At 40.2% G+C, this 24,041-nt stretch overlaps 1 protein-coding gene across 2 annotated transcripts in view; it reads left to right on the forward strand.

Moving 5' to 3' along the window:
* SCAF8 (SR-related CTD associated factor 8) overlaps positions 1-24,041 on the forward strand; it is a 167,185-nt gene that overhangs the window by 73,780 nt on the left and 69,364 nt on the right. The window lies entirely within an intron of this gene.

Genomic DNA, 24,041 nt, shown 5'->3' on the forward strand with positions numbered 1-24,041 from the left:
AATTAAAGGAAGGATGTAAAGGAGAATCTGGTTTTACACCTCTTTGGGCTTTTAGAGTATAAATATATTTTCAGTTTTTACGTGGGCATGCAGTCTTGTCAAATACAGTTTCAATAAGGTGTTTTTTATTACTGTTGCTTTAAAACCCCAAGCAACTAGTGTTTTTTTCATTGAGCCTATTAACAGAAATCCTAATTTGTCCCAAACAGTAGGAAAGAGGCATGTTTTTTAGTTTTATGTATATCAGCAAAGAAAGAAACTCCTAAGTCTTTTTCCTCATGTTGAATTGTTTGTGTGAAGGAGGTACGAAGAGTACTTTCCACACAGCAATACCCAGATTTGATCTGATAGAGGTTATGCTGTTTGGTTGCTCCTTGAATTACCTTTATCAGATGCAGTACATCCAGCATGCACATCTGGACAGGTCTTTGTAACTTCATATTTTTGTGTGTCCATCTTGGATTCTTCTATTTCTTTACTATTTGGCCACCATGTTACTGAGGGCATGTCAGTATGGTAAAATCTCATGCGGTTCCTTCCTCCTGTCAGGAGCTCAGCATCTGCACTACTCTTGTAGCAACGAGAAGGAAAACTGTCTCAGCTTCCAGATTTTCTAGATCAGGCTATTCAACTCCTGTTGAGACAGAAGAGAAGCAGCATTTTAACGTGTAGTGAATAGTAACTGGAGAGGTGGCAAGTGGGATGGCTTCAGAGACAGCTTGGGTGGAGACACATGGCTACGTGTAGTGGGAGAGCTTAAAGGCCACTGTCCACAGCAGTCGGGGGAATAAGGAGATGGGTGGGCTTTTGTACAACACTTTATTCACATGGCAGTTGAAGGAATACTTACAGATGGACCAAAGAAAACTGTGTTGCCTGTGTAAAGCAGAAGACAAACTTCATTGCACAGGTGACTACAAAGCAAATAGAATTTCCATTGAGTCTTCAAATATTATTTATAAACAATGACTGTACATGGATTGAAAGAGTGAGAATTGAAGATAATTAAAAATTATCACCTTGAAAATAAGATAACGTATTTGTAATTCTTAGATGTAAGAAATCAAGATCTGAATGTGTATTAATCTATATTATTGCTAAATAAATTTATGTTGATATACCATGTCCTCTCATCAAAAAGTATAATGGTTCTATTTAATTCCAAATAGTATGTTTAAGTTATTTTAGTAAAAGTAAACCTAGCTACAGGAAAAAAAAAACCAACACAAAAAATACAAATGAAAACCAACACTAAATAAATTAGCAAAATACTCTTTTTTTCTGATCTAAATAACTTAAAAACAAAAATTAAAATAGTTTTAACTTCAGCAGTCTTTCTAACAGTAATTTTATTTTTCCATGTTTTGCACTGCCGTTGTAAATGTCCCCATGTCAGGCCACAGCACCAGGAGGGGCACCTGCAGCGCAATGGCTGCTTTCCTGCTCCACGGTGCCCATGCTGTGTATAGGGCTGCTCAGCAGCTCTGTCAGCTGTGTTTGATATGTGGGCTGTTCTGGGAAAGCGTAAGTTGCTATAGCGGTGGGCTGGGAAGGAACGCGGAGCTCATCTGTCCACCTCTTTGCTGGCCAAGTAAATGCGGGTGCAGAAAGTTCTCATTCCTGTCACAGCGAAATGCAACCTTTCCTGGGAGTTTTTCAGGGGAGGGTGTACTGCTCAGTGAACGGTATCAGTTTGCAGTGGTCAGCTTTCTTAAAGATACTCACAGGTATCAAGAAAACACTTTTTTCACATGCTTGTGTCATAAGCCACCCACCTTACTGTTGCTTGTCTGCCAGTGGGCATGCCTGTAACAAAGTCCCAGCAAAGTGATGCTTCTCGAAGGAGTTTCTTTGAAATACAACATCTCATACTTGTCCTGCTGTGAAACAGCTCTCCTGGCAACTTGACAAACCTTGAAAAAACGGCTGCTTCTCATCTTATTTTACAGCCCTTCTATCTTTTTTTTAAAACCCTTATAAAAATCTGAGAGACCCAGGAGAAATCATAGTATTATTTGAAAGGAGTCAACAAAATTGCTTCTTATATCCAATTCTCAATCTCTAACATGGCAAACGTTTTACTGCCTAGAAAAGGGATGAGATTTTGAGAGCAGGAGCTATGTATGTCTTCTGTAAAACGTTTGTATTTTACAGTTACTCTGCAAATTTGAACTTGTGTGTGAAAGTATGAAAGGAACTGACTCAGAAAAGGGTCTGCATTACTGGGGTTTTTGTGATTATCAAGGCATCACAGCTCCCCGTCATTGCTCCAGGCATGTTCTATATCCCCAACAAATTGTTTTTCTAAAGCATATCTTAAATACTCAACTCTGACACTAGAGACATTAACGTATGGTAACTCGGAGATCGCTGTGGAGAGCAAGGCTTAGTTATGATAGAAGCTGTTCCTGGACTGGTGAGCTGTCTGCCTCACCTGTTTCCCAAATTCCTGCTTGATGTTGAATGAAGTGCTTGGTAAATGGCCTGTGGCACACAGGGCCATTGGCTCTGGTGGTGGGAGCAGATGCTTCTCCTGCTCAGCCAGCCCCTCGAGAGGGTGGGAAGGCACCCCTCAAACCAGCTGGGGAGCCGAGTCAAAGTTGTCACCTCTACCTCATGATCAGTACCTGTCTGTGCTAATTTTGAGAGAACAGAAAGTTAGTTATAGGAAAAAAAATACACTGCCCAACTATAGAAATCATTAGAAAGGAGAATAACCTTGTGGTAGAATTTAGTCAAAAGGAGTTATTTATAGTTAGATTAGCTTTTCCTCTAGTAAAGATGGTTTGGAAATTACTAGGCCATTCCTTGTCAGGGAGCAGGCTGATGAATTTAAGAAAACTTATGACCAGTTCCTGCCAGTTCAAATTATGCTACTATTATAAAGCAGATAGCATGTTTTTCCCTTTTATCTTCTGTGTAAACTGATGGCGGATGGGATGGATGGTGTTTTGGTAGCTGCTGATGGCACAGTTGCTTTGTGCATCTAACGTTTCAGTCATGGCCATCTGAAAGCAATAATTAAACATTACTTAAATATGCTATGTAAATTACAGCTCTCCTGCCTTCTTTTGTACACTTTTATTCATCCTTGGTGGTTTTTAGGATCAAACCACATTTGACAAGGTTGAAGGGCAATGCTGACAATAAAAGCATAAAAGTAATCTGTTGGAGTATGTCCATTGGAGACATGTTTAGCTGCGAGAGTGCTCATTTAGATACTCAGCAGTGCTTTAACTGTTATCATAATAAATGCCTTTGATTTCTCATTAATACTTCGAAAATTGACCTGCTTTGCCCATTGATTATGCTATTTGCTTTAACCACTCCTTTTTATGATTAATATGAAATAGAAGAAACTAGATGCTAATACAGCCAAGCACATAAAACATGACTAGTCTGATTAACATAATTGGAATTTATGTGCTTAAATTTAAGCACATGTGAGTGCATAGTTGCAGTTGTGCCTACATGACAAGGAATGAATAAGGCAAATATGAAGAAACAGAAAATAATGCAAACACTTGTAAAAAAATGAAAGATGAGTTGAAAAACAATACTTAATGTAAGCTTGATCATTTGCTTACTTTGTCTAACTGTGATTGATAAAGCAGTAACCGGTTTTAAAGTCTGTTATGTTAAAACACACCACTAGTTTGTCCTTCTGTTCAGTTTAAGTTTCTATTTCCTAGGTTTCTGTTTTCCTGACATTGTGGTTCAGGGTAGCTGAGCTTGTGAGATTTTTGCTTTGTTTTTCTAATGAAAACTTTTTTTTTTCCCTATCCTAGAATGTGTGATGCTATTCAAATGTTTAAAAAACCTGGCATTTCATGAAAGTGTGTTGATTTCCCAGAGTTTCCTATTAAAAGTTAGGAAAATGTTATATAGAAAATACCCTCCTACCAGCAAGCTCTTACTTGATGGAGTTACCTTTGGCAAATTTCAAAAGATTTCACACAAAGGAATTTAATCCTCTGAAATAGTATGTGTTATCTTTCACAAATCATTCCTTGAGATTCTCCTTCCTCCCATTTACTTTCAGCAGCACTTCACATTTTTGATAGAAGCAGAAGGTAGATTTTTCATTAGCACTGTGAGGTATGATACCTTCCATGGTTTTTAATTAGGTTTTCTTAAAGCAAGTATGTTTTCCCACCTGCAAGATTTTTATCTGAGACAGATTTCCGTGGTGTTTTGTTTATCTGTTTTAAACCATATTTTAATGCCTACAGATGAGTGTCCATAAGCCTGGGTGTTGTCCGAGTAAATATCTTGTCCCCATGATCCTTGAAGTTTTAATTGTGGTCTTCCTGATGTCTGACTGATTTTAGTCCAGTATGATATTTAGCTTGACATTATTAAACAGGCTAAAATTTACAGCACTTTTAAGTCCCTGTTGAACAGTCAGGATATAGGTGTAAATAGCTACTCATCCTTGATTTGTCTCCTTATCTGTTTTTATTTTATATGAACTTTGAAACTGTATTATTGAATTACTGCACTGTTTAAACAAAAGAAGACTCAAAGACATGATTTGTATGGAAGTTTTATACAAAACAAAGCTGCATTGTAGTTGCCTCCAAAAATCAATGTGTCGTCACATTAAAAAAGTACACCTCTGCCTTAAGAGATTAATTTTGCTTTGCAGGATATGAAAAGGCCATTTTATTCTTTGCTCTTGAAAAATCTTTTTTTCAACACAGAAAACAAACTATTCTACCTTTATCAGGTTTCTTTAGCTTATAATTATATAACTATGAAAAGCAATCAATTACAAGATGTGGCAATCTGGCCTTCCGTACTAAAGATGAAATAATTTCAGTCTCAGAGGTTATGCAAGTTCATCATTCCCTTCCTTTGAGGCATGTGTTCATCCTGAGTGTGATACAGAGTACAAGATAAAAGCACAAGTTTTCAAGGACACAAATTTTGTTCCCAAGCAGATAATGGGTGTAAGTCCTGATGGAATCGCACTTGTGAAGTAAAGCAGATTCTAAATCAAAATGGTTGATAGTTCCTGGTAGTTGTGCTGAAATCGGCCTATCTAGGATTAGATTATCACAAAATAAGCATTCTGTGTGCACTTACATAGCCTTTCATATTCAATTTTTCTGTCTCTTCCCACAAAGCATAATGTCTCCTACATTCAAGTTACTCTTTATTCTAGAATGGCCCAGCTCTTGCACACACCATCACCTCATTTCTCTAGGCACTTAAGCCAGTGCTTAACTTTGTGTCCAAAGATTTTTAACTTGAAATAGTTGAAGGACAATGCTGAAAAAGGCTGTATTCTTTTAGAATCATGGCTAGTTATGCAAATGTGCTGTTTTATCTTTTGAGCTCATGCTAAGATATTTGTAAGTAAACCAGTAAAGTCACAAACCATGGAATTTTATGGTGATAGTTCGTGTTATGTGCTTGCTGATCTGTAAATTCCTTCTTCCTTCTCCTCGTTTTGCAGAGATCAGGGGAAAGTATATTAACTTCTATAAACCTTGATCCCTCATTGCATCTCTATTTTCTCCTTCTTACTGTATCTCATCACCTGAGCACTTTGTCTGACATGCTTCTGTTTCCGTGCTATGCACTGCTTCAGATGTGAAGCATTCCCACTTCGTTTCCTGTTGGAAGGGATTTGGAGTTCTCATTTAAACTCATCGATGATGTGATTTCAGAAGAGTCAGGGGAACCAGGCATTTTATCTGTGTTGACACTTTCTTATGTATGTATCACTAATTTATAGGAATATTATCAGTTACATGAATTACAGTTTAATGGGAGCTGGATTGAGTGCTCTAAAGTTAAGATCTCACGTGGCTTACTGTAGGCTTTCAGTGTGACAATGAATTGCTTCATGTCCCAGTGTCTTGGTTTTCCATTCGTGATAAAGGGATGATGCAGTGTTTCCCTTTTTCAGTTCTCTCTGTTACCTGTTTTGAGTGCAATCTTTTAGCTGAGGAACTTTTTTGCACGTGTGCGTTAGGTTTCGTATCAGAAGTGCTAGGAACAGACCTGGGCCCTACTGCCACGACTGGTAATGGGAAGTTTTGTAATGCCTTCTCATTTAACATCCTGTGAGCTTTCAGGGAGATTTTGATTGAACTGTTTAAGGAAAGACAAGGATGTTTTAATGGAATTTGGGAAGTTACGGGCAATTTTTCTGTCCTTGGAAGCTCATATTTCTTTTCATAGCTTCAGTCCCTAGTTAGCGTAGCTTCTTCAGTGTTTATGCTACAAATGTCTGTGGTGTTCAGTTTGCAGCAATCTAAAGACAACATGATACATAGCAGAAAGAGGAATATTAACTACATTCATAGCATTTAGCTGGTGCCAGGCATTCAGTGGACAGACTAAAGTAGATGCCCAATAAGGTGAGCTTACAAAATGAAGAAAAGCAGGCATTTGCTGGAAACTGATGATGTCCCACTTAGTACATCATTTAATAGAGAAGTCACCTTCAGAATTATTCGTCTTCATGAGTCGTCATTACCCATGCAAATACGGTCTGCAGAGGATCTACGGTAACTGAGGAATCGAAGGAGGAAATAACTCTTATGAGTTTTGCTTTGTTGGTCATTTTTAGGATTACAGGTGCACCCCCCAGAAGCGGCTAAGGGTGAAAACAACTGTTAAATTAAAATGAATTTTAAAGGGCATTAGGCAGTTACATGTTAATGTTACCTCGGTATATTTAAAAAGGAATAGAGAGTAATCAGGATATTGTGTAACAAACATTTCTGTATCAGTTTTGTACTATTTTTTAATATTTTTTTCTCCTGCAAGGACCATTAAAACATTCAAATTTGAATTTCCATAATCGGTACAGTCTCCTTAGTTGTCTGCGTTTGTAAGTAAAACCAAATATAATTACAGTAATTTTGGCATCATACCAGGAAAATCATGTAAATTGTCATTAAAAATGGTTGAAGTATGAACTTTCTTTTTTATTCTAACCTGAGCAAGTGTTTCAGCTGTTAAGCTGAAGCAGGAAGGTAGAAAGAACAACTGAGCAATTGACAGGATCTGTTTAATCTCATTTATGCATGAATTTGATTTTCCCAGGGCAAGATCTATAGTCTGTGTAGTCACACGAGGAGAAAATTTCAGCATATGCAGAACGTTATCCAGTCTTTACCAGTGATCAAGCTTAAGGGCAGACTTTTGGCTATGTTTGCATTGCTCTTCATTTTATTTTACTTTTTCTTTTTATAAATGGGGAGTAATTTGTTTTTATAGATAATTTTGTTTGAGATTAAAACACTGACAAGAAGAGTGGAAATGTTTCACTGCGCTTTGACGTCGCACACTGTAGTTTGGAAAATGGATTTGCTCTGCGGGGAAGACTTCAAATTGAGGCATGCCGCTTTGCACCAGATGTGCTGTAGTCATGCACAGGGTGTGTGACTGTAGTATAGGGGAAAAAACTTGGAGGGGCCTGGCAGCACCATGTAAGACCCCCCACCCCCACCCCGACAGCACCTTCTGGCCATGCAGCTGCCTCCTCTGAATCAGTGAGCCCCGCTCACCAGCTTACACATGGATTTGTTTTGGAAAATCCCTGTTAGCTTCAGTTAATTCTATACTTGACAAAAAACAAGTAATATTAGTAGCAAGCGACCTGATGTGAATCCACCATTGTGTACAGGGCGAAGTTGCTCCAAGGGTCTGCGTGCTTGGGCTTCCCCTTCTGTGAGGGGATGGGACCCTTCACGCCCTTTTCCCCTGATCTTTACTCATCAGACTCTTCCAATGGTAGCAGAACTCGAGGGCCTCACCACTGATGTTCCCCCGATGAAGGCTGTTGTCCCCTTTCCCTGTCATACTGGGGTTTCTGACCCTGTTTGCTCAGGCAGCCATGAGGGACAGCCCCGCTAGCGGCTGGGGTGGCTGGCCTCGGCAGCCTGCCGGCCTGGCACAGCTCACCCGCCCGGCCAGAGGTGCCGCACCGGTGGCCACCGGCTGTGCCCCCATACTGGCTATCTGCCTTCATGGCCAGCCTGGTCCCTGTGACAGGCATCACTTACAGCCTCGGCCCTGCCTGTTTCTTTTAAAGCCTTTTCAGCTCATTTCCCTAATGGCCGCACAGTGGTGTATGGCTTATTTTACTCTGTACCAGTCCCTATAAACCAGTTAAAAGGGCTGTTGGCAGCAAAGGTGGAGTAAATAAAGGTACGACTGGGCATGAGCGTGTTAAACGTGGACAGGAGCGTGCAGGGGTGACTGAGCGGGTGCTCTCTGCTACTTCTAGCCAATTGAATTAATTAACTAAATGGATTTGGGAGATCCATCCCTTGTCCGGCAGGCTCTGTCCTTCCTGGCCAGCATCTTGAGATAAATGACAGTCATGTGCATCACGGTATTTAGTCTTTTTGATGGAAAGCTCTGGTCTGTGCCTTGTTTCTGTGGCTGAGTACGGGGTGTAAGGCTGGCCAGGATCTTACACAGGATCACCTGGGCTTTTCACCTGCTTTTGGGGATGACCAAGCATATCTCTCCTCATCTTGACAGGTGTTTGTCTCAGCCACTCCCATTGCATCCTATGACAGCATTACGTGTAATACCTGTAGGTAATGTGCTGCTGGCCTGATCATCCTTGCGTTAGAAAGCTTTTCTTTGCAACTGCATAGTAAGTCTTGTCTTCTGCATGATAGATATAGATCTATATAGAGAACAATTAAGTCACCATCCTGTTCTCATAGCAAACTTTTACATATTTTAAATATGTTATCGTGTCTTCTTCTAGTCTTTGCACTTTGTAGACTAAACAATCTTAATTATTTCAACCTTCCCTTGTTCTATATCTGTTATTTTTCTTATTTTACCTGGACTCCCTCCAACTGTCTCCTTCCTCTGACAGCCCAGCAGGCAGAGCTGGACATGGTAATGCAGTCAGGGCCTGCCACTGCTGCTAGGGGAGAAGTAATTACTTGATTTGCTTACAGTATTAATATGAATATATATCAGGCCACCTTTTTCTGCAGCTGGTTATCATCCTGATTTATAATTTACTTATAGACCACCACAACTCCCCTGCAGATTCTCTTTGCAGTACAGTTGGCTAGCAAGTCTCCTTTCTATACTTGTGTACTGGAATTATCCTTCTGTGGCAATTTGCAGTTCTCTTTGTGGATCTAATGCATTCACTTCAGAACATTTTTCCAAAATACTGTGATCATGGTGAATTCTAATCTAATCTTGTAAACTGCTTGCAACCTCACCCAGTTTTATATCACATCAGATTTTACAAATCTCTTTTGAATCACTAGAGTACTAGATCCTCAAATACACAAGGCATCAGCATTACAACTAGCTTGTTTTAGAAACTTAATGAAAAGTCTCTGTCTGGTTGTGCCCACCTCTCCGGTGAGCAAGCAACAGTTATGTTGTAGGACATAGTCAAACTTTTCTGTTGGTCACTGTGTTGGCATACGATGACCCTAGGTAACTGACATATCAGCCACCAAAGGCAACACTCAGATGCTAGATTAGCCTGTGTGGAGCTCCAGGTGATGACAGCAGTATTCTCTTCCAGCAGAGCTTATTTTGAGCTAACAAGATTGTTCTATGCTGCTTTTCTCTTTCTATCATATTTGCAAGGTTTTTTTAATTCTATTTTGTATTCTTTCTTTTCCCTGTGTCTTTGCATGATGAATTCTTTGCAATTCTCTCAGTGCCATGTGTACTTACATAAGCTGTGTGTACTTACTGGTACCTTTTAAATTACTCCTTTGGGGCTTTATGGTAATTAAATATCTCCAGGTATAGCATACTGCTCACTTCCTCTGCACTGGGTTAGTTTGCTGCTGTGCCTTCAGTGCTGCGCTTCTGTAAACTTGTCCTCTCACCTGAACTCTTTCCCCCTTGGATTGCCTTTACCTGGGGGTGTCCTGGATTAATCCCTGCAGCTGGTTGAGGCTGCGTTCCCGGTATTCCCCTAGCATTTGTCTGCTCTTCCTTTCCTAGGAATCATGAAATCTCTCATTTTATAGTCGCTTCCGTTTGATTTTCTTTTCATCACTGAATTCGTAACAGTTCTCCTACAAAACTAAAGTTAAAGCTAGAACACCACCACCCATGCAGCATCTTTTATCACTTCATGGCCTGCCAGATTAGTTCCTCAGCAAATACTGGAGTATCTTTTTCTCCAGGAGAAATAAAAGAGGTGTCTAATACCAAACTTTTTCCGTATTCTAATTTGGAAAGCCTTTTGAGGATTTGTGTGCTTTCGTGGAGGAGTTCCTCCATCCAGCAAGCCAACAGAAGACAGAGGTTGTCTTTACTCCTTGAAGTAGCCAGGGTAGTATTTTTATGAGCTAGTAATCTAATCCTTTATGCAAAGCAATTGCAACTAAAAAACGTAGCCTGCTCTGACCTTGGAAGCCTAACATTGGTTTAAAACACACTCTGCAGCTTTTTAAAATACATCTGCAAGAAACTTCCTGAAGACAGTACAAAGGGTTCTGTGCCTCATCAGTATAATGGCAGCCATAAAGAGATGAGGTACAGCCAAATACAAACTTACCCTTGTGACAGGTAGTCAACATGAAGTGTAATAAGTATAATCTTCCCTGAGGAGCAAACAAAGCAGAGCTAAGTCTGACAGGGACTTCTACAATCTATATGAATGTATAAATAAATAAATAAATGAGATGAACAAGGTATATCTTATATTGGTAAAACCCAATGAACATTGGTCTCAGAGTGAAAACTTTATGGTTGATCTGTCTCTTACGGGCCAAACTGCAACCCTACATCTGCAGCCTTTTTTACCTTTAGGAAAGGATGTGTGTGGTTCAGCTATTTGAGCATGTTTCTTGTTTTCTTTGTTTAAAAAATGTTCTGTAATAGTTATTTCAGACTTCTGTAAATGGATGACAAATAGCCTCATTTTAGTTAAACCAGAACGAACTTTATAGCCATTTCTTACCCTGTTATCAGTGCTATTTCAGTAGCTCTGTGGGTAACAACAGCATTTTTTTTTTTTCTTTAGAGGCTCCAAATATTAGAATTACTTTAGGGGAGTGGGTTTGGGTTCAGTTCGTATTCATAGTGATCGGTTATATATCATGGGTATTATATAATGCCTGTAATTTAAGAATCCACAAAGAAAACAAAACATTTATTATATTCTGAGGCATTTCCAGGGAGTGAATAACTATGATTAACTGAATAGGCCATTAGCTACCACTATTACTCTGCTCAAATACAGCTGAAATAGCATTTCTTTAGTGGTAAAAATATTTGGCAGTGCAGCACTCACAAAAAAACCCCAGATTTACAAATGACATTTTTGGAAAGTCCTGTACATTCTTAATCTCCAAAGAAGTTGTATTTAAAGGCACCAGACTCAATTCTCCTAGGCTGAAACTGTTCAAGAAATATAAGTATATATTTTAAGTAAATATTGTATTTCACCAATCTTACGCTCACATGTGTAGGAGTGCAATAATTAAAGTAGCTATGGGGATAAAGTTTTCTTTGGATTGATTAAGCCTTTTCACTCAATTGTACATTGTACATACTTAATTCCAGTCAGATGCATTTGTTCTCCACAATACATATGTTTTTCCAACTAATTATATCACTGCAGAAACATGTTCTACAGTTAGAGGAAAAAAAAATACTTTGGTTCATTTGATAATAGCAGAATTACTAATGAAATACTGGTAGTAAGATTTTTCTATTAGAGATATGAGCCAAAGAGCACAACCTAACAGTTAATGCTAATTGCCATTTTTTTTTACTTCTGGATTTTTTTTGGTTTTGTTTTTAAATGCTATTTTGGCACTGAGACAGATTGTTCTTTTTAGTACACCTTGAACACTTTGTATTAAAATGCCTTGGTTTATTTACTAAAAGCCTTACTTACTGTAAAGGGATTTTTCATTTTGCTGAATTTTTATTCAAAAGAAGAAACAGAAGATGTCAAGGTAAAATTAAGGATCTTCAGATTACTCTTGAATTTAATATTCTTGACATCTTAATCTGATTGGAAACCAACTACCCTCTGAAATTTCTTTATCTTCCTGTGCTTCAGACAAATTGTTAATACATTTTCATGCTTTACATAATGTCAGATCTCTTCAGAAATGGTGGTGGTAGTTACAGTGAGAAAAGATTATAGTAATTAGCAGGAATATTTCTGGTTTAAATCCTCTGGTGAACAGGAATGATCTGAGTTTTACTATGTTGCTCTCCAGAGATCCTTGGCATCCAGAGCAGACAGCGTTCCTCTGCTGACTGGAGCTCATGGATAACTTTCTGTAGATTGGGTGGGCTGTGAGGAATAAAGACTAGCTCTAGTGACTGTCTTTTTCTAGAAAAAAAAACAGTGTTGAATTTTACTTTAATTTTCCCATTTCTTGAAAAGATAGTATTTACTGACAATAGTATGTTTGAAAAAGCTAAAGATCTTGAAGGACCTAACATTGAATGCCCGACAAGTTTGGAACTTCACAAGATTTTAGGAGTGGCCATGTGCAAAGGGATCATTTAAAAAGCAGTGCTAGCAAGTGAATGCAACTTACCATTGTTTAAAAACAGATCAGTCTTGGTTTCTCAAAGTTAATGGAGAATAAGTGGTGATAGAGATGTTCCCATGTTGACATGAAAAGTGCCTGGGTCTGTATTTTAGAAGAGAAAGGTGGGCTCAGGAGCTGGTAAAATAAATTCTCTTGTCTTTTCCATTAAGATTTCTTTTGGTTCTTGCAGTCCTGTGAATAATACCACTTAAGTATTTGCCTAATTATCATAATTATTTGTACAGAACTATTTCAGTTGGTTTTATTAAGAAGGACATTAAAGAATTCCTTTTTCTTTCTTTTTTTTTTTTTTAAAAGCTAGATTTAGGCATTCAAAAATGTAATATGAATGAATGTAGACAAAAAACACCTATTGAACAGTTCATCCAGTTAAATCTCCGGTATGGATTTAATAGTAAATCACTGGGAGACCATAACTGGCATAATAGCAGTCAACAGTCTTCAACAGGTGCGAGAGCCTCGCCTATGCCCTTAAGCTCTGTCATGCCATAATGATTATCTGAGACATTTTATATAAGTTGTGGTATTTGATTGGGATAACTGAAAAGGATGCATGATAACACCAATATAGATTCAATCAATGTTTTTAGAACTTACAGAGACAGCCAACTAGAAAAAGGACTTAATGATCCGAAAGAAAATGACCTACAGGAAGAGTATCTTCTGCTTATTTAATGCTGAACGGATCTACCATCAATACATAGACATTTATAGAATAACAAGCATATGGGACTAAGAGGCATTCTGTTTACATAATTCATAAATTTTACTTAAAGTTGCCAACATATTTTTAGTGCCAGCCCAGCAAGACAGAATCAGCACTGGAATTACTGGCTTTCTGATCAATAGCAGCTAAGGTCACAGAGAAATCACAAGTAATAACAGATCACAACTTGCACCTAACATAAAGTCATTTTAGGCATTAATTAAATCTAAAAATAAATAATTACATTTACACATAGACTGATCTTTTCAAGCAATTTTCAGGATCTTTAAGAGAAGCTCTAGGCTGCAAAGTTCAACTTTCATGTCTATTTATACATTTCTAATTCACCAGGGATGCAATTCCTGCACAGCAGCTATTGGAAACAGTATTCCCAGTGCAGAGTGGGAACTGCAAAGGGCACGTGGGAAGGAAGCTGATGGTCTGCACTGAGTGGCTAAAGCCAGGCAGAAGACACAAATCTTAGAAAGCAGAGGGCATGTAGACACAGCAAACACATTCATTCTGCAGATTTGTAAAACCCTAGTGGGCAAGTGCAGATGGGTACCTTTCATCCAAAAGAGTTGCTGAAAGACCGGGATAAAATTTAATAGTACAAATATGAAGTCAGGCATTTAAAGAAATAAACACAGTTTCTGCAATTACTTTTTGGAGACAGTAAAATGAGAGAAAACCAAAGTTTGTTTATTAGTTGTGAGATATCTCTGAGCCATTTGTGTAATACAGCTGTGTTTGAAATGCTATCTTAGAACATACCAAGATATCAAGCAAGGTGTCTCCAGTAGAGATAGTCAAGTTATAAGTGCCTTCATCATAGAATTACAGAATCATTTAGGTTGGAAAAAGACTTTTAAGATCATTGAGAACAACCATTAACCAACACTGCTAAGGCCATCACTAAACCATGTTCCCAAGTGCCACAACTACATGTCTTTTAAATGCCTCCAGCTATGGTGACTCAACCACTTCTTTGGGCAGCCTGTTCCAACGCTTGGTAACCCTTTCAGCAAAGAAATTTTAGTGAGGGGCCCAAAAGTGAACACATTTTGTATTCAAGTATTCAAGGTGCAGCCTCACCAATGCTGAGTATAGAACGACAGTCACTTCCCTAGCCCTGCTGGCAACACTATTTATGATACAAGTCAGGATACTGTTGGCCTTCTTGGCCACCTGGCACACTGCCGGCTCAAACTCAGCTGGCTATTGACCAACACCCTGAGGTCCTTTTCCACCAGGCAGCTTTCCAGCCACTCTTCCCCAGGCCCATAGTGTTCCATGGAATGTTGTGATCTGGGTGCAAGACCCAGCACACAGCCTCGTTGAACCTCACACAGTTGGCCTTAGCCCATTGATCCAGCCTGTCCAAATCCCTCTACAGAGCCTTTCTACCCTCAAGCAGATCAACATTCCCCCCCAAGTTGGTGTTGCTTGCAAACTTCCTGAGGATGCACTCAATCCCTTCATCCAGATATTTGATAAAGATTATTAAACAGAACTGGCCCCAATACTGAGCCCTGGGGAACATCACTTCTGACCAGCTGCCAACAGGATTTAAATCCATTCACCACAACTCTCTGGGCCCGGCCATCCAGCCGGTTTTTTACCTAGTGAACAGTATGCCCATCCAAGCCATGAACAGTCAGTTTCTCCAGGAGAATGCTGTGGGAAACCATGTCAAAGGCTTTACTAGGGTCTATGTAGACAACATCCAGAGCCTCTCCCTCATCCACTAAGTGGGTCATCTTGTCATAGAAGGGGATCAGGTTAGTGAAACAGGACCTGCCTTCCATATACCCATGCTGGCTGGTCCTAATTGCCTGATTGTCCTCTATGTGCCACGTGATGCCACTCAAGACAAGCTGCTCCATAACCTTCCCCAGCACTGAGGTCAGACTGACAGGTCTGTAGCTCCCTGAATGCTCTTTCCAGCCCTTCTTGTAGATGGGTGTCATGTTTGCTAATGTTCAGTCAACTGGGACCTCCCTAGTTAGCCAGGACTGCTGATAAATGGTGGAGAGTGGCTTGGTGAGCACTTCTGCCAGCTCCCTCAGTACCCTTGTGTGGATCCCATCCAACCCCATGGACTTGTGTGTGTCTCAGTGCTGTAGCAGGTCGCTGACCATTTCCCCTTGGATTATGGGGGCTTCGTTCTCCTCCCTGTCCCTGTTTTCTAGCTCACGGGGCTGGGTACCTGAAGAACTGGTCTGACTATAGGACTGAGGCAAAGAAAGGATTAACTGCCTCAGCCATTTCCTCATCCTTTGCGACTGTGATGCCACCTAATAATGGTTGGAGATTTTCCTTAGTCCTCCTTTTGTTGCTAATGTATTTAAATGTATTTATAGACATTTTTTGTCTTTTACAGCAGTACTCAGATGAAGTTCGAGCTGGGCTTTGGTCTTTCTGATTTTCTCGCTGCATAACCTCACCAAATCCTTGTAGTCTGTAGTCCTCCTGAGTTGCCTGCCCCTCCTTCCAAAGGCCATAAGCTCTCCTTTTTTTGCCTGAGTTCCAGCCAGAGCTCTCTGTTCACCCAGGCCAGTCTTCTTCCCTGCCAACTCATCTTTTGGCACATGGAGATGGCCTGTTCCTGCACCTTTAAGATTTCCTTTTTGAGGAATGTCCAGCCTTTCTGGACCCCTTTGCCCCTCAGGACTGCATCCCGAGGGACTCTGTCAACCAGTCTCCTAAACAGGCCTTTGTACAATAATGTAAGTCTCATCACCCATATTCAAGAAAGATTAAATCAAACTAGAAGAGACTCAGAGGCAAACTAGGGAAAGAATAGGAAAGCCAAGAGGCAAAAGGATGCTAACAGATGTTGACTTAACCTAGTAAAAGGAAACCTAGGAAAGAGACTGTGATCACAGCCTCTCTAACAGCCTTGAAGTAGTGCATACCTAAAAAACTAGAAAATCTGCATGTTGTAGACACAAACCTTAGGGATATAAGTAGGTCATGAATAAATGTAAGCTGCAAATTAGAAGAAAAGATTCTAGTCATCAGAGCAATGAATTTCTGGAACAGTAAGCAAAAAACTGTTAAAAGAAAACCAACCAACGTTTAGGATAGAGCTTGGCCAGTTAATGGAGAGGAATAGGAGGAGTCTGCATGCTGAGACCTTTTTGTTTTCTGTTCCCCTGGTTTGTACCTCTCCTAATCTACATAGCAAAGGACTATGGACAGTTTTGTATGTTTCTGAGACTGCCTTTGGGAACCAGATGCTCATAGGTGAGACACAGTAGTAAAAAAGCAAGAAGAGCCTTCAGCTGTAAGACAGAAGAAAAATCTGGGTTTGTTGGTTGTCTTGGGATCTCTGCAAGTCATTGGCATGATACAGTCCTGACAAACACTCGGAAAGGTATAAGAGTTTCCTAAGTGTAAGTCTATTTCAGGGTAGGGATGCTGATTTGGGTTTCAGCTTGCTTCCTCCGTGTTGTTGGAAGCCCAGCTATCAGTTACTGCTCTGAGACAGTACAGGCACCTGCTCTGTACTGCTGGCAAACAACTTGTTAGCTGATTCCAGCTGATACTCAGTGATTGTGCAATGACTTTTTATTTACTTTGTCCCCATGCAACCAGTTATGGGAACACACCAGGCCTACAACTGGGAGGCAGCAGCACCTGAAGTGCCTGTGAAGCAAGAGGGGAGTTAGCAGTGGGCACTCCCCCTCCCCACTGGCTCCTGCAGGGGAAAGCAGTAGTTTGGGACAAATGATATTCATCTGGATGCTGGCAGCAAACATCTCCCTAAGTCAGTCACAGCCACCCGTAGGCTGCCCTGGCTCCTGCAAGGCAAAGAGGTCCAGGTTTGTTTAAGGCTTACCCTGCAAGGTGGACGTAGCACAGGAGCAGTTGTGCTGTCGGCTCCCAAGCTCTCCCATGGGATGTATGGCAGTGTGGTGGGATGCTCTAGGCATGCATACTGGCTCTTGGTACCATCCAGCTCTGTGAGCCCATCCTCACCACATCAGCACAGCGCAAAAGGTTTCCCTTGAACTGCCCCTGCTGTGTCCATGGATATGCCTTTGCCTTGAAGTAAACCAGAAGCATTCCCGCAGTCAAGCCCTGCCGAAGAGATATTAAGGCTGCTCTTCATTAACACCTAGAAGTGTTGTTTGCAGTTTCCAGCTCACACCCTCTACCATACTGTAGCCGCCCTGCCGAGCACTGTTTGGCTTGAATGTAGATGAAGTGTTCTAGCAAGTATGTCAAGAGTTGGCTGGTGGTCAAGATTCAGTCACGTAACTGCGCAGACATACCCCAAAATGAACATAAATCTTTGTCTCCCTCATGGCAAGGCAGATCAGGATAACTGCTTCAGCCTGCAATGCTGGAAGACAGCAGATTTGGATGTTTCTTGTCTTACAAATGTCAAACATTCAAAAATTGTGGCTTCAAAAATCGTAAGTCTGGCTTTAAAATTTTGAAACCTTAAAATTTCTGAAGTTCTTCTCTAGAAATCCCTTTTATTTTACTTTCTGGTTTTCTCAGGCTCTTCTGAGCCTATCAGCACCTAAAATCACATTTTGCACATTTTCGTTGCATCTATTAGCCTGCAAAAATAAAAAGATGAAAACTCAGTTTATCACATGAGCAGCGCTCTTCAGAAAGAGAAGCTTTACAGAAAAACATCACATCATGGAGTTCACGAGAAACTCCAGTGTTGACAACACTGGAACAAAATAAAGCCAAGAACTGAGTTTGGCTGGAGTTTGCACAGCTGCAATTAGGATATAGTTTGGATTCCAGAATTCTTGCTGAAGGAAGATATGTATGGAATGAAAAAAAACCAGGCATAGATTACCTGAAAGGAGGGGAAGAAAGTGAAGAGGTCAGAGGTGGCTACAGTTGTTGGCTTGCGCAGTGCTGTACGTGCATTTTCAGTCACACACCAGGGAAACAGTTGCAAGGCTGTGAAATTCCCCCTCCAGTGCAGAATTCACCCACTCCCATAAAATGTTGCTGAGTCCCAGCTTGTATTTAGAGAACTGGCAACTGGATTATTGCTTGGTACCCTAATAGGGTCTTAACTACAGAATGCAGTGTGCCCCTGGACTGTTCATTTCTAACTGGTATCGCATACACCACCATATTCAATGCAGAAAAGCTTTTAAAGGTCAACAGAATTTTAAATCATGTTATATAGGACTTTTTCTAATGATTGTAAATTGTTTTAAAGAGTAGTATATACTACTATTTCTGTCTAGTCTAAGATTTTCTCGTATTTTAAACTGTTCCATGTGATTGTTAAACTGGCAGATCCTTGTTAGTTTTAAAATATATTTCTAAATAAATTCTGTAAAAGTTTAGAGATTTTGTTATCCATTGTAAATTAAGTGTAATTTGAATTTAGCACATTGTAGCTTCCCTTAATCCTTATATCCCTGATATCTTTATGATATCTAGACTCTTAGATATATTCTAACACTTCTGCTAATGTTTGCCTGTTAATTTGTTTTTAAAAAAATCACTGTAAGAATCTTTTTCTGTACAGGTACAGAAATAATACAGCAATTCAGGTACTGAAAACATCACTACTCATTTAAAAAAAAAACCAACTCTAAGACTGGGTCATATAAAACACGCTCATGATTTTCTTTAGATACAACACCAAAATATATAACATCACATGAGGCTCCAAATATCATGATTCCCTTGACAGAGTCTTCTCTAACATCAGGGATAGGGGCTTCATCATCTAATTCAAGTGTATACATATAATCAGCAATTCCTTATGGTAAAGGCTAAGATATTTGACTTCAAGGAAAAGGTCAAAGTATTTCATTATTAGTCGTATACTTTCTACCCATAAACTTTCACTGAAATTCAAAGTCAGTTAAATTGAGTAGATTTTATGCAGCTTGCTAACATCAGGAAAAGTTTTGCATTTGCTATTAATCTCTATTCGGTAACTTCAGTCTTAATGACACTGAGTGTTACTAATTTTCCCTCTGTCAGTCAACACACTAACATGTTTTATATGCAGATTCCTATTTCTGCTCTTGAAAAAATGTTTGTGACTCATCTCACTTCACTTTACCATTGCAAAACATTTAGACTGTATTGTCTCTATAGTACAGAGCAAGTGCTATGCAGTCACGGGGGACACCCACACCCCTCTCAAGGCTGCTTCTGCCACCTGTGTTAGACAGACTAACAGGTGAGCATGGGACAAATTCTCCTCCCATCATTGACTGGCTTCAGATAACTCTGGCTGGGTATGTGACATTTATCGTGGGTTTGCTTGCCTGAACAGTAATGTCTAGTGCCGTTAAAGATGTGATGGTTCGTTCCTATGCTGATGAGGCAGGAAACATTTAGGGCAGCTGAAAAGGCACTAGACACCTAAGCATAGATAACTGAGCCCCATCCTTGGGTACCCACCCCAGGTGAGGTGAGTGCCCCCGCCCCCCCCCATCCTGTTCCACGTGACTGGAGTCGCTCCCCTACTCGATGTTTGAGGTGTAAGGAGAGATTTTGTGCACATTGGAACTGTGTCTTAGTGTGCAACTTAAGCCGCTGCAGAAAAGCAGCAGTCACTCAGGAAAAAAATGCACTGGATGTTCCAAAAGCATGCAGCAGTATTATACAAGGGGTTTGGACCACTGTAGATTTACTGCAGAGGAATTGTCTGCATTTCCAGCCGAGATGGTTTCAGGTGGCAGTAGTATCAACCCATCCACTTTGTTTCCCCCACAGATGTGGCACACCTCTGGCACCATGTGCCCGGCTCTGCCTGACGCGCCACGGGCTGTGACTGCGTGCAGCCTGGCCTACCCACGGGCCTGCGACACACGTCCTACTGTGGTGGCAGGACCCAGCCGGTGCCAACAGGCCAATGCCATTCCTCTTCCTTCCTTTTCCCCAGAGGGATATCATGAGGTCCATGTTTCTGGGTTGGGAAACAGTGAGATGACCTCATACGCAGCTTTCAGTGGTGTTGGAGGAATGGAACAGTCTCTTATCCGCGTGTTGGAGCTCAGGGCTCTTCAAAGCACGTGCAGCCCATTCCCGTGTCATAGGCAAGGTCTGCACATCCACACAGAGACAGGACGGTTCAACCACCAAGCAGGGTAGTGCAGCCCCCCTTGTCCCCCTTCTCTGCCAGGAGATGACTGTGTCGTGATGCCAGTGCACGGAAAGCAGAGTTCACCCCTCAGCAGCTCACCTTTCCTTGCCTGCAAAGCAGACAAGCTGAGCAGATTTAGCTTCTGGATCACAACGAGAACGATGAGGATCTTCAAAGAGAGAAGTCATGGTGACATGTACACCTTTCCATGTCAACAGGGTATCAGCTCTTCTGCTCCTGAGCGAGCTGCTGCCTGGGTTTTCTCTCCGCTGTGTTTCTGAGCAGTTTGACTGTCTTTCCCTTTCACTGTTGGCAAAAGGAAAGGCTGGAAATCCTAGCCCTGACTCTGACAAAAAGGCGAAGGTAGTTTTGGTATATGGATGTCTGCAATTCTTGGTGAAGTCTCTTAAATCTTTATAATTTAAAATCCCTAGAGCTGTTCTCAGAGAGGTGCAGACATCTGGTTTATCTCAGACTCGGGACTTTTGACTTCCCGTAACAAGTGAGTTTTTTGTGGGAATCCTTCCCTGCCTCGGCAGTCAGAGAGCAGGCTGTGCGTCACGAGTGGTCCTGGCTCTGGCTGCCTCACCCATCCTTCCTTCTCCTATTTCCTTCTTTTCCACTGGAGAAAGTCAGAAGTATTTGTGTGTACTCTTTTTGCTTTTGTCTCTCTGTAACCACATTTTTTCAGAGGAAAGTCAGTCTCTCTCTTCTTTTCTCTGGAAATCCAATGGGATATATCCCTAAATATCAAAACAGATCAAATTTCTTGTTAATTGAAGGTGGTCTTTGTGTCATATTTACTGGCTAGTTTGTGTTTCAGCTTCTGCTGGACTCCAATTCTTGCAGTCCAGAACTGAAAATACAATATTGTATATCACTGGGCAGGGGCCTCTGTCTCCACCTCAGGAAATTAGTTTTTTCACTTTTATGAGTAGCTCAGATAGCATGAACAGAATATATCATAGAGTGAGAAGTAGAAAAGGTCTTCCAAATAACCCAAATCAGGTAAGAAGAGTGATCTGTGCCTCCTGTATTTGTGGAATTGGCTTGTGTCTCCATGAAGGTTAATGTAAATGGTAATCCTTTCTTTGAAAGGCTCAGTATGATCAGTCCTGTTGGTGTTAGCAGTTCTCATTCATTATACTTCTGATCAAGAACTTATGCAAGATAAACAGTAAATTAATTTTGCAGCTTGGAGTTTTGTGAAGCTGTGCAACTGATTTATTTCCAAAGGAGGTACTGTAGTGGTATATCTTCGTTGCTTTCTCAGTGGAGATTTCCACTGAACAAACTCAATTTTAAGAGGCTATGAAAGACTTCCATTAAGCCTAAATTGAACAATATTCCAGTAGAGCACATACTTCATAGAAGTAGCAATATGGATATGAAATCAGTTGTCAGTAAGACTGTATTCTCACTTGAAATCTTTCCTCCATAATGCTTTCATTTTCGAAGTGTATACAACACTTCATTTTAAAAGATATTTACTAGTATTATCTGTTTTATTTGAACAAGGCAGTATGGCAAAATATTTCAGTTGTTATTATTCTCATGTGTGCTGGGGAAACTGGGCTAGATTAAATTATTATTATGTGAGTGCATAAATGCTTTGGAAAACATATGCAGAGACTAGTTTTCAATGATACACCATTAAGTGCAGTCCTGCAAGTGTTTTCCCTTGTTCTGGTACTGTTCAGTGTTCTCACTGACAGCTTGGATGAAAGGTTAGAAAGTACACTTAATAAATTCATGGCACAGAACAAGCATATTGGAAGCAAGGCAATTGAAAATGACCTTGATAAAGTAGTGGAGTAGCCTAAAAAATAACAGCTTTCCAGCAGTTAAGTTAGAGCAAATGCAGAACTGTAGATCTAGCTTGACATAATCAGCTGCACATAAATACAGATGGGAAACAACTAGCCAAGCAGTAGTTCTGCAGAAAAGACCTGGTGTCATAATGATCCCAAGCAGAACATGCACCGGTGATGTTGCGCTACTGCAAACAAGGCCAGTGCTATTGTGGGCTATAGGAACGGGAGCAATAAGGTACAAAATGTAATTATTTTGCTCTACTCAGTACTGATAAGGCCTCGGTGGAAGAGCTTTATATACTTGCAGGCACGCAGCTCAAGAGGAATCCAACAAGAAAGCAAAGTGGGCTCAGAGATCTAAAACACATGGGCCTTCAAGGGAAGGTTGAAGGGTTGTTTAGTCTAGAGGTGAGAGGAGGAGAGGAAGGCATGATGGCAGCCTTCGTATAGCAACGGGTGGCTTTCTAGAGGGAGGGGTTTAGCTGCCTTGTATGCTGTCGGCACTGGAAAGCAATAATAGGCTTAGATCTCAACAAGGATGATTTAGTGTAAGCATCAGGAAAGAAAATGTAAGTGGCAAGGAAGAGTGGAGCCCTGAACTGGCTTGTTTAGGGGGAAGCAGTGGAGTCTTCAGCCTTGCAGATGTTTAAAAATAGGTTAGACAAACATCAGCAGGCATGGTGTAGGTCAGGGATGGGTGAAGAGATCTCTCAAATTACTTGCTAGCTCTATTCCTTTAGTGATTTTTCTCTATGTGATAAGGATAATAATTATACATGCAAAAAGTACTTTGGATATCTCCACAAAATTTCAGGGTATGTAGCAAAAAACCAATATTAGTTCTGGAATTTATTGCATGACTTCTGTATTTACATTAGATTGAAGCAATTACATTTTTTCAGATTTTGCCTCTGTCAGTATTGATTGAAAGCTGCTAGGATCTGATGGCTTTCTGAATGGTCTTTGTGAAATAAATAGGTGAACGTAGTCAGATACCTGTGGTAGGACACAAAGCACTCAATTCTAGCCATAAGAAAGTTTGGTCTTTAGTCTGCTTACAGTCCATGGAAAAAAGATGGACACCTTTTAGAGATTACCTAAGAAGCAGGTGAATCACCCTCCAGAGGTACCTTTCCCTCTGCTTCTACCTGGTCTGCAGCAAATATATGTTGGAGGTGTATTCTTAGTCTTTCCTCTTAATATATATTGGAGGCGTATTCTTAGTCTTTCCGCTTCTCAGTCTATGAGTTTGATTTTCTGAGAACCAAAGTCCCTGGACTTCACAGAGGACTACCTGGAAAAATTTGAATTGGCAGGAGATCAGAGTAGATAATGTAGTGGTCTTTTCTGACCCTTGGTTCTGTGGAGCCTAGTCAATGAGTCATTTATGAAGGATTTGCAGTTGTTACGATTAATAACTGTTATCAATACATAATGGACATGACCAATATGTATTAGAGGTAATTCTACCCCAAACTTACGTAAGCCATTTATTAATCTGTTGGATTCTTACTCATTAATTGTTTATTAATCCTCTAAATTGTTTACAGTATATCTTGCATACAGTGTGTGAGAGACAATACAGCACTTCCAGCCAGCACATCTGCTATAAAAAAATATTATTTACAGACATAATATTTTAATGAAGATTTTAAAGTACTAAGCTACTGGACACTAAAAGGGAAAATTAATAATATTTTTAAAATAACGGTATATTTAACTCTGGATAATATTTTAGGAACCATGCAGTATAAGGTACCTTTCTCCCTCATAAGCATCCTGTGGCTAACAGAGAGACTGTAAACTTTATCCCAAATCTGTTATTTATGAAACACTTGCTATTGCCTGGTAAAAAAAAAAAAAAAAAAAAAAAAAAAAAAGTCTCATTT

The sequence above is a fragment of the Falco biarmicus genome, chromosome 6 (assembly GCF_023638135.1).
Source record: "Falco biarmicus isolate bFalBia1 chromosome 6, bFalBia1.pri, whole genome shotgun sequence".
Taxonomy (NCBI): Eukaryota; Metazoa; Chordata; class Aves; order Falconiformes; family Falconidae; genus Falco; species Falco biarmicus.